This window comes from Manduca sexta, chromosome 13 (assembly GCF_014839805.1).
Source record: "Manduca sexta isolate Smith_Timp_Sample1 chromosome 13, JHU_Msex_v1.0, whole genome shotgun sequence".
NCBI classification, from domain to species: domain Eukaryota; kingdom Metazoa; phylum Arthropoda; class Insecta; order Lepidoptera; family Sphingidae; genus Manduca; species Manduca sexta.
In genome coordinates this window covers 1,806,783-1,820,043 of record NC_051127.1, presented here as the reverse complement: position 1 = coordinate 1,820,043, position 13,261 = coordinate 1,806,783, and positions in this window count along the sequence as shown.

Below are 13,261 nucleotides of genomic sequence, written 5' to 3'. Positions count from 1 at the left end.
TTTATTTTGTAAGAGTACCCAATTGAAGGCGATGGGATCCATAGTGACCGTTATTTATGCTCAGTGTAGTCTTTGTTTCTTCTGCAGAAATGTGGTGTAGGATTAATGCACAGGTGGTAGATGGTGCCTTATTTTATATAAGGTACCGTACTTTTTTATAAAATATCAAGGTACAATCTTAGACCTTATTATTACAGCCTAAATATAGAGTAACACTATAAGAGATTAATATTATATCTATACTAATATATAGAGCTGACGAGTTTGTTTGACACGCTAAACTCTGGAACTACTGAACCGATTTTGAAAATTTAAATTAAGTTATTCTTATAACATTTCTTCAAGTATTTTGTTTGTTATGTAATACAGAAAGACAACTATAGGTCTATAACATATTTTAATGTCGTTGTATCACTCTTTGTTTCTTAATAAATAAATAAAGAATACTAAACACACACTGCAAACTTCAATATAATGCTATTTGTAATCGAGCGAGTAGAACATAAATCTATGGCTAATTCCCATAGAGCTTGTGAGGGTCCTCGTAATAATCTGCCATTTCCCGCACCAGGCCTGCTATAAAACACGTTTTCCCTTCTAAAACTCGCCATTTTTCTCTACACAACCCCTGGGATATTAATAATATAGCGTATTGTAAGAAATCTCACCCTGCGAGGGTGGGTGCGCTAAATACTCCTCGAACCCTACACTGCGCGACGGAAAAAAAACAAAAACGCAACGACCGAATTTTAACTCTATATCTGAGTTTTAAGGTGTATTTTTGAAATAAACATACCGGGCACTTAATCACTGATGTCTCCCACACAATACCTATGTATAATGGTCTCGTACTTAGGCCTTTTTTAATAAAAAACGAACGTGTGACGCCTCGCGAATTCAAGATGGCGTTCATTTCGGTTCACCGTGTATTTTTTGCGTGTTTACTTGTGTTAAAGTATTTTTAACGGATTCTTTGTGCAGTGACATATTGTGCAGAACTTGCGCATATTATGGCGAATTTAAAATGAAGTAATCATCATTTTCGTACTGTCATAATATTAATTTTTGTTTTCACATGTCGCTGGCTCACTATTAGAAAGATCTTTTTTAATAAAATTAGAAAAGATTCATGGTAGGTATAAATAATATGGGAATATAACAAATATAGACTTTTTATTATGTATAATTTTAAAATGTGGGTAGATATTGTGACTTTTCGGACGAACAACACCTCAGTCCGTCCCGTAACCATGATAGGTCTTTGAAACGTAGGGAAAAAATTAAATATGAAAATCCGAAATCCGAAAACTAGTTTTATTTCGATGTCTAACTTTCGCGTAAACATAAAATAGAGTCTAGAGTCGTTTCCTTATTTTAATTTCAATTATAGGTGTTAAAAAAATAGTCTATGCCCTGTCATTTATCTTCATTCCTAATATATAGCGAACATTATTGTTAGTTAGTTCCTCAATAAAGTTATATATATAGTTAGTTCCTCAATTAAATATTAATCTTTCTCAGCATTCATATGGGTATGAATGCTGAGAAAGATTAATATTTTTAATATACCTGGTGGTAGGTCACTCATATGTGAGAGTTCGCCTGGGTAGGTACCACCGCAATGTCTACTTCTGCCGCCAACCAGCAATGTGTAGTTACTGTTGTGTTCCGGTTTCAAGGACATTGTAGCCAGTATAAATACTGGACATAATGAGATTTAACATCTCATGTTTCAGGATGGCGAAGCAGTGGAATAATACTTTATAATTCAAACAATACTTTATAATTCAAGGTGTTGGATGGTGTTTCTGCTGTTTATAGGCGGTCGTATCGATTACCATCAGACGATCGGCATGGTCGTCTCGTCATTCAAAGCTATAAAAAAAATATGTATCTTAGCTATTAAATAAACCCCACGCTTGTTTCACTTTAATTATCGAAAGTTTATATAGTCTCAAAAATAGATCGACATATTCATTTGTCTGATTAGACAATCTTTCGTTATATATTATTTGTTAGCAATGGGATATGTTGCAGAGTCAAACGCGCTTAGAATTTATAAACTAGATAGTTTATTTACTATTAGCAGAGTTTTTGCTACATCGTATGTATCACAGTAACACCATTTTTGTTCTTGTTATTTTTCATCGCTATGGGAACTACAATGACATTTACAATATCAGACAGCTAAATTGCTATTATATATAAAACCTTCAACATTATTATCTTATGTTGTTCTGTGAAGTGATTTAACTACAAAATATTTACGATCCGTTGCTTATTTGAGTGAACTCATGTAAAAGTAAGATACCTCTGATTAAGAACTTAGCTTTTGCCGGCGGCTCTGCCCGCGTGAATAAGTTTTTCCGGGATAAAAAATAGCCCGTAGCAGTCAAGATTAATGTTGCTTTCCATTAGTAAAAATAATTTCCAAAATTAGTTCTATAATTCCAGAGATTAGCCTCTACAAGCAAACGCTTCCTCTTTACAATATTAGTGTAGACTAGAATTATACCGTGGGATAAAAAATATGACTGAGTGTACTCAGCTGACCTTAAAATACGTTTATTTACAAATATTTTTAAATATAGAATCGGATACTCGGCTACGTCACACAAACAATCAATAAATAAATAAAGTCGGAGTGGCCAGTATTTGTCCGGTATCGATTGGCTTTTGTCGATATTGTAATTCGATCTTTGTTTTAATATCGATTTTTCTGACCAGGTGCGATATGTTTTTACACTCACCATTGAAGTTCTAAATGTGGAAACAATATAGTTGAAGGATATATACTAAATATTAATAAATGGTAAAAAAAAGTTTAGAACTTTGAATGTTATTGCAATTTTGTTTTGTTTTTTATGCCTATTGATTTACGTTTATTATTACGCAAATATGACTCGTAGCTCAATAACACAAAAGGATTTTTGTTAGTCTCTAATAATATAATGATAACTTAATAATAGTTTATGTTTTAAGTCAATTTTTGCCAAAATATTTGCTGAATTAAAAAAAAACGGATTGGCAGCATTGATAGCTAATCAAAGGATGGATTAAAAAACAGTATCATATCTTCAAACATGCTCGACAAACAATCGATAGAATATCTATCGTCGACACCGGCGCGTACAATGCCGCCGACAAAAGAATGTCAGTCGGAAGTGTCGGCCGATCGGGAGCAAATATTGGTTCACTTCGTTTTTTTGAGTGAACGCCGTCCCTGGCCGAGTTAGAGGTTATTGTTCCATTTTTGAAATACATTCCGTTTACGTTGCTCCTCTGTAGTAATGTTTACAGCCAGTGATTCATGATTGAATGGGTTTTAAACGATTTCTTGATATTTTTTCCATTTTTAAAAAAAGAATATTTTTTTTTTAAATTAACGGAAAAGTAATTAGTTTATGTTTTAAATGATATTATGTATTTTTTTTTATTATTAATCAAGTAACATAAACTCTTTTTGGTAAGTAGCCAAACGATGCTTATATTTCTGTTAGTAAGACAACGGTGAGGCAATGAACATAGCTATGGTAGTATATAATAGTATATAATATAAAGGAATTGTGGTGCTCAATTTCCTGAATTTGATATTATATATTATTTGTTACCTTTTTTGTGTTCTAGATTAATTTACTTAGGTAAGACAGAGATATTATATAGATTTACTTATGGATCCACACTATAAAATGTAGGTAGTACATACATAGATTGTGATTTACTGTAAAGAAGTACGTAGTATGGCATGATAGATATTCCTTAATACCTACCTAAATACTAGTTAAATGTTGTCAATTACAGGGTTTCATTTTATTCTTCATATTTTAATTGCTGCTGAAAAAAATTGTTAAGCTTATTAATACATTTTGTACTCACTTAAATGTTTTCAATTACAGGGCATCATTTTATCCGTTGAATCTTAATTTCTGCTGAATAAAGAAAACAATTTCGGATGCCATTGGCAAATCTACAAAATTGACCTCTATGATTCACGGAATAAATACCATAGTTCTAAGAATTACAATATATTTGTACAGAAATTTACGTTATAATCATAGAGCAGTAAAAATCGAGCAGCGAACGCGAGAATTCTTTATTTCCCGTATTCCATTCGGTATCTGTCGCTTCGTTCTCACAATCCCGTCATATCCCACTGTTCCCGCGCAATTTGTTCCAAACAAGCCTTTGCGAACAGCAGACAGGCCCATCGAGGATGCACCACGGATGCTTGGAACAAAAGGGCCTATCTATTTTTCATAAATAATTAACACACCCCATAGCACAACAGACGTAAGTCTAAAATCATAAAAAACGAACTTGAGTACACAACAACAATTGTCCGAGTCTGAATGTTGTCATTTTGCGTAGGACGCGCGTCGGCCATATGCCGTGCGTCTGAACAAACAAACAAACATATTTTCCGTGGTTTTACTCGTGATTTTTATGTTCTGAATGTGTGGAATCGTCTTGATAATACGTTAATATTACATCGAAGTATATCACGAGTGTAAAGTTTTTTTTTAAAGAATGGTCTCGTTTTTTCTGGCTTTTTCTACATAATTCCATATTTCTATTTTAATTGTAATTTTTTATTGAAGACTATCACCCAAAACTTGCAAAATATACAACAAAAAATACAGTATGCGAAAAAAAATATAATAGCACTTACTAATTATACTTAACAGATAACTATAATGTTCTTGGATTATGTCATAGATCAGATTATCAAAAAAGTATAATCGACAAATAATGAGTAATTGAAACAGCTACAACCGCCACATTCAGATTCCATTTATTAAAAAAAATAGCTCAAGAAACATATTACCACAGATTTTATTATTACGAATTATGATATTTTAAAACAAATAATTTCTTAATTAAAATCCGTATCTTAACTTCTAATACACAATTTTCATTAAAATCTAAAACATAAACTACTTTAAAACTAATTTCATCAAAGCGGGCGAGATCGCAAACATTTTTCACCGCAAGCGACATATCAAGTTTGCTGCGCCAACAAACTTTGTTTATAGAAAACTTGTTTTTGCAAGCGAGCTAAAGCGGAGACCGCATTATATGGCAGTTTAGAAAGTAAATAGGTATTTGCAGCGCGGTTTCGCTGCAAAAGCGAGCTCTGAACGAAGGGTGCAACCCTTTGCTGTCTATGTGCGATCTTTACGAGGGAGGGTGGTTTGATTAGTACCTATTTTAATTTGTCGCTGTAAGACTGTGTTTGGTTTTCGTGTTTATGTTTTGAGGAGATTTTTTGCTTGTGAATTACGTTGGATTTTGATGGTTTTTTACTTATACAGGTTTGTTGCGGCGTAGACGATTTATGGCTGGGTTATTTTAAAGTTTGTAAAAAATTAAGTTAAAGATTGTATTCCTGCTAATCGATGCTGGTCGATGCATGCCAAGACTGGTGTTTTCGACTACCGGTTCGATTACCGGAGCATATTTCAAATTTTCGAGTAGAGGTTTTTATTTCCATGACACAATACATAATTTTAGATCGTTAATTTCCATAAAACTAACGTCGTGTCTGAGGGTTAGTAGATGAATGGTAACAGTACTATATATGTGCTTGCTTTGTGTCAATTAGTTTAACTAAATGATGTTGAGTATATTATAACAGTAGTAATTCATATATGTCGATAATCGTGTGATAGAAATAAAGCTGCTTTAGTGCCGACGAGGTTTATGTTTCAGCTATTGGAAACTTTTTTGGTATTATGTATTAAGTAATTTTAATGAACTTATTTGTGTACCTATATATATTGTAAGGACGTTTATATTAATAATAATAATAATATCAGCCCTGTATTACATACTTGCCCACTGCTGAGCACGGGCCTCCTCTGCTACTGAGAGGGATTAGGCCTTAGTCCACCACGCTGGCCTAATGCGGATTGGTAGACTTCACACACCTTCGAAATTCCTATAGAGAACTTCTCAGATGTGCAGGTTTCCACACGATGCTTTCCTTCACCGTTAAAGCGAACGATAAATTTACAAAGAGTACACACTTGATTTAAGAAAAGTCAGAGGTGTGTGCCCTTGGGATTTGAACCTACGGACATTCGTCTTGGCAGTCCGTTCCACACCCAACTAGGCTATCGCCGTTTATATTACTTCAATAAAATAAATTAAAAATAACTAAAATATCGAGATATACATGATTAGCGTTGCGACATAAATCGCTTGACCTGGGAATCTAACCCAGAACCTCCCGGTCCACATGCCATTACGCCTAGAATAAGGAGGTGAGTAATTATGATAATATATTTTTCGTAAATGATTGGTATAGCATCAATTACTTCTGAATACGCACACTCACATACACACATGCGTATACGCATGGATTCTGAATGAATGGGTGGACTACAAGACAGAAAGAAAGAAACAAAAAAAAGAAAAACGATTTATTAACGATTTATTATTTATATTATCCAACAAACATTTACATTGTAATTTATGTATTTGTGTAAGTTCGAGTAAAGCACTGTTTGGCCTCCCATTTTATAATACACAGATATATTTTTAAACCTAAATTGCATTTAGGTTGTTGCTTCTCTTTATAAAAATAAAAAAAAAGAATTAAAATAAATAAACACAAAAACATTCGTTCTACAAACGAACACAAGCAGATATTAAAGAACCATAAAATTTAAGTTGAACATCTCATTTTCCAGTGCGAAACTTCATGAATCCTGAATAGGAGCTCGTGCTAACAAACCGGCAGATTTCGCTATGAAAATACACTGTTTGCCTCACCACTAAATAACGTATAATAAAGATAAAAATACGTTCTGTTCTACGCAGTTTCTTTTTATTAGTTTGCGCAGATTGTTGTGTTGTTCGATTTAAATATAGAACACATTTTTTTATTGTGGCCAGGAACATAAGGTCGATTACGTAAGTAGATGACATTATTTTGATGGTTCGAATAGACTTATAACATATAATAGACATTAATATTCTGACGTAAAAAGGAAAAAAAGTATCTAAACTTTATTTTTTAATTAAGTTAAATATATTTATTAATCAGTAAAGGAAATGCATATAACATGTGTTTTTATTATTTTAGAACAAATACTATTATTAAAGTATATGAAATTGCATGTACTGGAATGTAAATAAATAATATAATCCCCCCTTCCGCTTCTTAAACGTTAATTTAAGTATAATACTGGCATTTTATCTCCACAAAAGTGGCACGAACATTTAAACCACAGTTATAATAATACTACTTCGAAATTCGGAACATGTTTCGTTCGACTGACGTGTGTATAGGAGCTACATGGCCAATTGTCACATTGATATTGAGATCACATCTGACATTTCAAGCCTATTGTAATCAGTCGCTCATTTTATAGTATGAGCTTCGTGCAGCGTCCCGCTACTGCAATACCCTGCAAAACATGATTTACAATAACGGTTTTAATAAGAATGAAACGAGTTCTAAATTTAAAAAGGGTTCGTTCTGCACGCGCGCACAGGTACACGGAATGCAAACATCGTCCTGCAGATCGCGAACAGGTTTGGATTATAATTGCAACAAATGTCTTATTGTTATGACAGTTATGGAATTGTAATGAAATTTGTCCAATGCTGCAGCTGTAACGCAACTGGTTACTAGTCGTTTACAAATTAAACGATTTAAATTTCGAACGCACTGGATCGGATTATTCCATTTGTAAAATTAAAATTTTAATACAAGGACACAAAGACTGGCTGAACGCGTTTTATTTTATAACCGACACCGAACGCCAAGGAGCGAGGCGGGAGACAGAAAAAAACAAGAATGAATATAGTAAAACGTTTTTAAAAACGTAGTACTCGCATTTCCTACTAAGATAACGCTCCGCCGAGCGAAATATGAAAAGGAGTTATCAAAACGATCTCGCGCGCACTAAATCACAGTACATAAGGGGAAGAGGAGTCCTATTTACTCGGAAACGGACAAAATAAATGTTTTTATTACATAATGCGAATTTTCTCAAAGTCTCATTTGATACACTGGCATAGCACACTCGCCTTTAGATTGCATACATTTAGGAGCTGAATTCCTGTGAATACACCAAACAAATCGAGTACCGGTGTCGCCAATTGAATTTTTACCGTCACCAGTGAAAAATAGGGTGCATTTTGGAATGGACAATAAAGAGGCAGATGGCTAGTGCTTTATATAAAAAGGTATGGTGCAAAATTTTAAGCGGAGGGATTTGGTGGCGCCGTCGAGTGCCAGTTGCTTTCGTCGCTTACGTATAATTATACGTACAGAATACAGGACCACCTTCCATCGTGTTCGCATTTACTGATACGATATGGCGCGTTTTAATGCTTTAAAATGCCCAAATATTAAAGTCATTTCTCGTTCAATCAGTAATTATGAGTCGCAACTTTAGGTTGACTTAAATATGTTTACGAATCGAGTTGGTTTAATATATACAACACCTAATATAATTTATAAGTAAGTCGTTAAAGCATGTAAAAACGGCATGCGTCTTCTAAAACAGACACTGTGACGTCATAGACGTGAGATTATATAGCGCAGAGAAAGAAGTACGCACGGTATTCGTATTTTTGAACTATTAAGGTTTATTATCTAGTTCAATTATAATAATAATCACGAATATGACCCTTATCGAACCTTTGTACTAGTCCTATCGGCTTAGCGCCAAGGAGTATACAAGCGATCTTAGTACTTATTCACAACTTTACGTTTTGAAGTCAGTCGCTTGACGATTCCTACTGCCTGCAATCGTTGTTAAGTCTAGAAACAAAAACGTCGCAACTTCTGACTTACAAATATTTACGATAACTGTAGGTCATGTATAATGATTTCATATGTTTACGCGAATGTTAGACATTGAAAAGTATTTTTCTTTTTTTTATGTATTTATTTATTTAAACACTTTATTGTACATCAAAACCGTAAGGAAAAATATATATACAACAGAGATGATGAAATAACAGGAAGTACAAATGGCGGTCTTATCGCTATCTGCGATTTCTTCCAGACAACCTTTGGATGGATTTAAAATAACTAGGAATGAAACGGACGGGCAGTCATAATTAATGTAATAAAAAGGTTTTGAAAAACGATGTACTAAAGCAAAAGTACTAAATTATTTAAACATAATAAATCACATATAGCATAAAATAATATGTATTATAATTTTCTACCGACATTTCGAAGACTTTCCAGTCTTCATGGTGCCTTGTATTATTTTATTTTAGGGTACGTCACGTTATTTTATATTCCTAAACTGTATGATTATACCAGCGCTCATTAGGCCAGCTGCAGGTCTAAGAATTCAGTTTGCAATTAGAGTCCAAGTCTAGGAGTAACTACAGTAACGTAGTATATTATCCAGAAATGTTATTTTTAACAGTCATTGTAGTCGAAAATTTATAAAAAGAAATGTTTTTTTTAACTTAATATTCATTAATTTCTTAATAATAACTATTATAGATCTAGATGATTAAAGCTAATATAGTAAACTAGGTATTACTGCTTGCATGCGACCGTTGACGTAAAAACTCCTCAGTTGCTTAATAATTGTTTTAGTCCTAATTTACGCTTTCTACTCAATATCAGCCCCGAGTCTGGAATTATTTATTTATTTAGTAACGACAGCGTAACGTACATTAACACATAATTCATTACAATAACAACGTTAAAGCTAATCTAAACCTAAATGTCGATACAATACCAGGCGTACACGGCATGCATTGAAACACAAACAACTTGACAAAATAATAATTAATTTGCGTCTGATATGGTGATAGGCTCGCCGCCTACATCATGGGATGAAACACGCAAGGAGAAAAGGGCTTGCTCTCTGCGTACCCCCTCAGGAATAGTGGCGTAATGTGTGTGTTTTTGGTGTTGCCCTTATTTACTAGGTGAGAATCCATCTTCGCAGTTTACATATATAACACAAATATAAAATCTTTTATAATGTCTCAGTTTCAATGACAAAGGGTGAAGTTTCAGAAAGCGAACCCGACCCAACATATTAGTACTAAAATGCATAAATGCGGTCTGCGAATCGTTCTAATGATAATTAAATTCTACAAAAAAGGAAGCCGATAGGAATCGGGTTACATAAACAAATCGTTGCTTCTCTTTGATTTATTTTTTCTAGTACAGTAGATGAGCAGATGCATCATATGCTAGTAGGTTATCATCGACCATAAACTGATAATTCGAAAAGAGTCATAGATGAAGCTATCGACCTTAAAGACAAGGAATAGGTACATACATAACATCACGCATTTATCCCCGAAGGGGTATGCAGAGGCGCAACTAAGGCACCCACTTTTCGCCAAGTATGTTCCGTCCCATGATGTGATAGGGGGCGAGCCTATCGCCATATCGGGCACAAATTCCAGACTCCGGGCTAATACTGAGCAGAAAAACCCAAATATCACTTTGCCCGACCCGGGATTCGAACCCAGGACCTCAGAGAACTATTGTACCGGACATGCAATACAACTACGCCACCGAGGCAGTCTAATTATATAATAATTTAAAATAAAATTTAAATTATATAATAATAATAATATCGGCCCTGTATTATATACTTGCCCACTGCTGAGCACGGGCCTCTACTACTGAGAGGGATTAGGCCTTAGTCCACCACGCTGGCCTAGTGCGGATTGGTAGACTTCACACACCTTTGAAATTCCTTTAGAAGAACTTTTCAGATGTGCAGGTTTCCTCACGATGTTTTCCTTCACCTTTTAAGCGAACGATAAATTCACAAAGAGTACACACATAATTTTTTAGAAAAGTCAGAGGTGTGTGCCCTTGGTATTTGAACCTGCGGACATTCGTCTCGGCAGATCGTTCCACACCCAACTAGGCTATCGTCGCTATTATAATAGGTAATTGCTATGAGGTATTTGAGCTTCAGAATACTCATATTGTATTTTAGATATCGGTCATCATCTGGGAATTGAGACTCGAATGTTAAACATAGCTCTTCTGTTAAGGGAATAGTATTGTACTTAAAAATGAAATAACTTATAAACATCAGAATTGTCGATGTTCCTTTTGCGAACAACTTGTGGGTTTGCAAACGTTACTAATTGCTAAAGGTTTGCTAATCCTATAAGGCTACTAACTTCTGGATTAAAGCTATAGTTCCTCGTGAAATGATCACGCGTACCAGAGTGTGAGTAACTCACCAACAAAGCATAACAAAAAATTAGGCATAATAAAATTTTATGCCGCAAGTATATATAATTGTTCCCATTACCATTCTCTCTAATGCGGGCCTTAAGCTGCGCCGTTGGTTTGTAATTGGAGGACACGTAACGGGGACGGAGGGACCGGAAAAGGGGACGAAAATGGGGCGTGGGGGCGGAGGGGCCCGGGGAAATGTTATGGAAATGACGCACCGCCATTTTCCCAGTTTTTGTATTTGATTATCCTTTCAAGACAATATTTTGCAGGGTCCGGAAATTAATGAAGGCAATTTATGCGACACACAGAGCCCCGGCGCTGGGTTTTATTTAAATAACTTTTTTGTTTTTTTTTCGCTTTTTTTTTTTCTAAAGCCGAGGGTTTTCGGGGCTGCTGCCTTTTATAATTGGAACGTTGCCTGTTCATGTTACGTTCTAGGGTTTATGAAGAGTTATGTTTTGAGGTTTGCCTCGGAGGGATTTCGGCAGTCGATATAATACGTTGGAATCTATGGACCAGATTTTTATTACGTTTGCGTCGGTGGCGTTTCTGGCGAAAATATCTTTATTTCACTATGCAAGCTTATGTATGAGTGAAGTAATAAGTAACACCAATTTTATACACACAAATTTCAACATTGGTGGTAGAGTAAAAAATGTCTTCAAACAACTCATGGTCACCAGTTTTAAACTACCTATTTTTTTTTTTTTTATTATTTTTATCCTAAAATAATTTAAAGTCTCACGACATGTGCCATTAAATTAATGGAATGATACAAAAATATATTTTTTAAAGATTTATTGTCCACCAAAAACAAGAACACAACACTTAAGATTAAAGACAATAAAGGCAAGGAGGTACAATTGATCTTATCGCTCGAGGCAATCTCAAACAACCATTGGATAATGAAACAAATACCACATTGAAGTCATCCATACTCTATTAAATTTGTATGAAAACCAAATACATTCTAGACCATATTGAATGAATCTATAATGTAATACTTATCGGCGGTTAAAAGGCTAATTAATTTAAGCGAATTTTTTTTCAATAATTTTTGTTTCAAATAATTTCTTGTTTAAAAAAACATAGAAAAAAATGCAGATTTTAAATATGTATGAAACTTAGTATCGCAAAACATGTCGCTTAAGTTAATTAGCCTTACAACCGACTATATATAAATAAATGTATCGAAGGGGTACAAATGTAAAATGGGGTATCTCTGAGCGGGACATTACCGCGTGGGTTCGAAGTTGCGCCTAAACACACAACCGTATTGGCTTGTCCGTTTGTTTGTGAACCAATTAATTAATTTTCTCATTTCCTTTTAGCCCCGAGACTGCGTTCGATGTTCTTTTTAAGTATTTATATGGTTATAATGTTTCTTATTATAAATGTTAAAGTTTGTAAAATGTTCGTTCGAGGTAAATTGCCGATTGGAATTGAATGAAATTTGACAGATAGATAGACTATATCCCGGATTGTATAAAGATTATTTCAGCACTAACATACCGGGAAAGATCTTTGACGCGTGTGAAACTGTGAGTAACGTCTTGTATTCGACTTCTTAGGCTTAATCTAAACCAATATTTTGTTCTATAATCTCACTACAATTATTGACGTTAAGGAGCGAATTAAAATGTGTTCATTTTATTTTTATTAATAATTTTACTTAATATACTTTCACTTATCAACACCAAACTAACTTTAGGTACAACAAAGATCAAAAATTGCCTTTACATTGCTTGTGAAAATAACACTATAAACTATGAAAAAATACTACAGTTTAGTATATTATATACTTTAATAAATATTTAAATAGAACGTTATAAATCTAAAAACTAACGTAAACACTGCATCGCTACCCCTTTCCGTCCACAACCACGATTTAGGGACACGCACTTTTACAGCAATTTGTCACAAAAAGTTGGCAACTTAACCCCCGGGGTAGGCCGGGCCCGACCGCGTCATTTATTATCCATTCCCACCCAACCCCCTTCTCCCCTTAAGGGGTAATTTTACCTTCAAAGCCTTCGCAGGAATGCGTAATGACTAACGACGTTG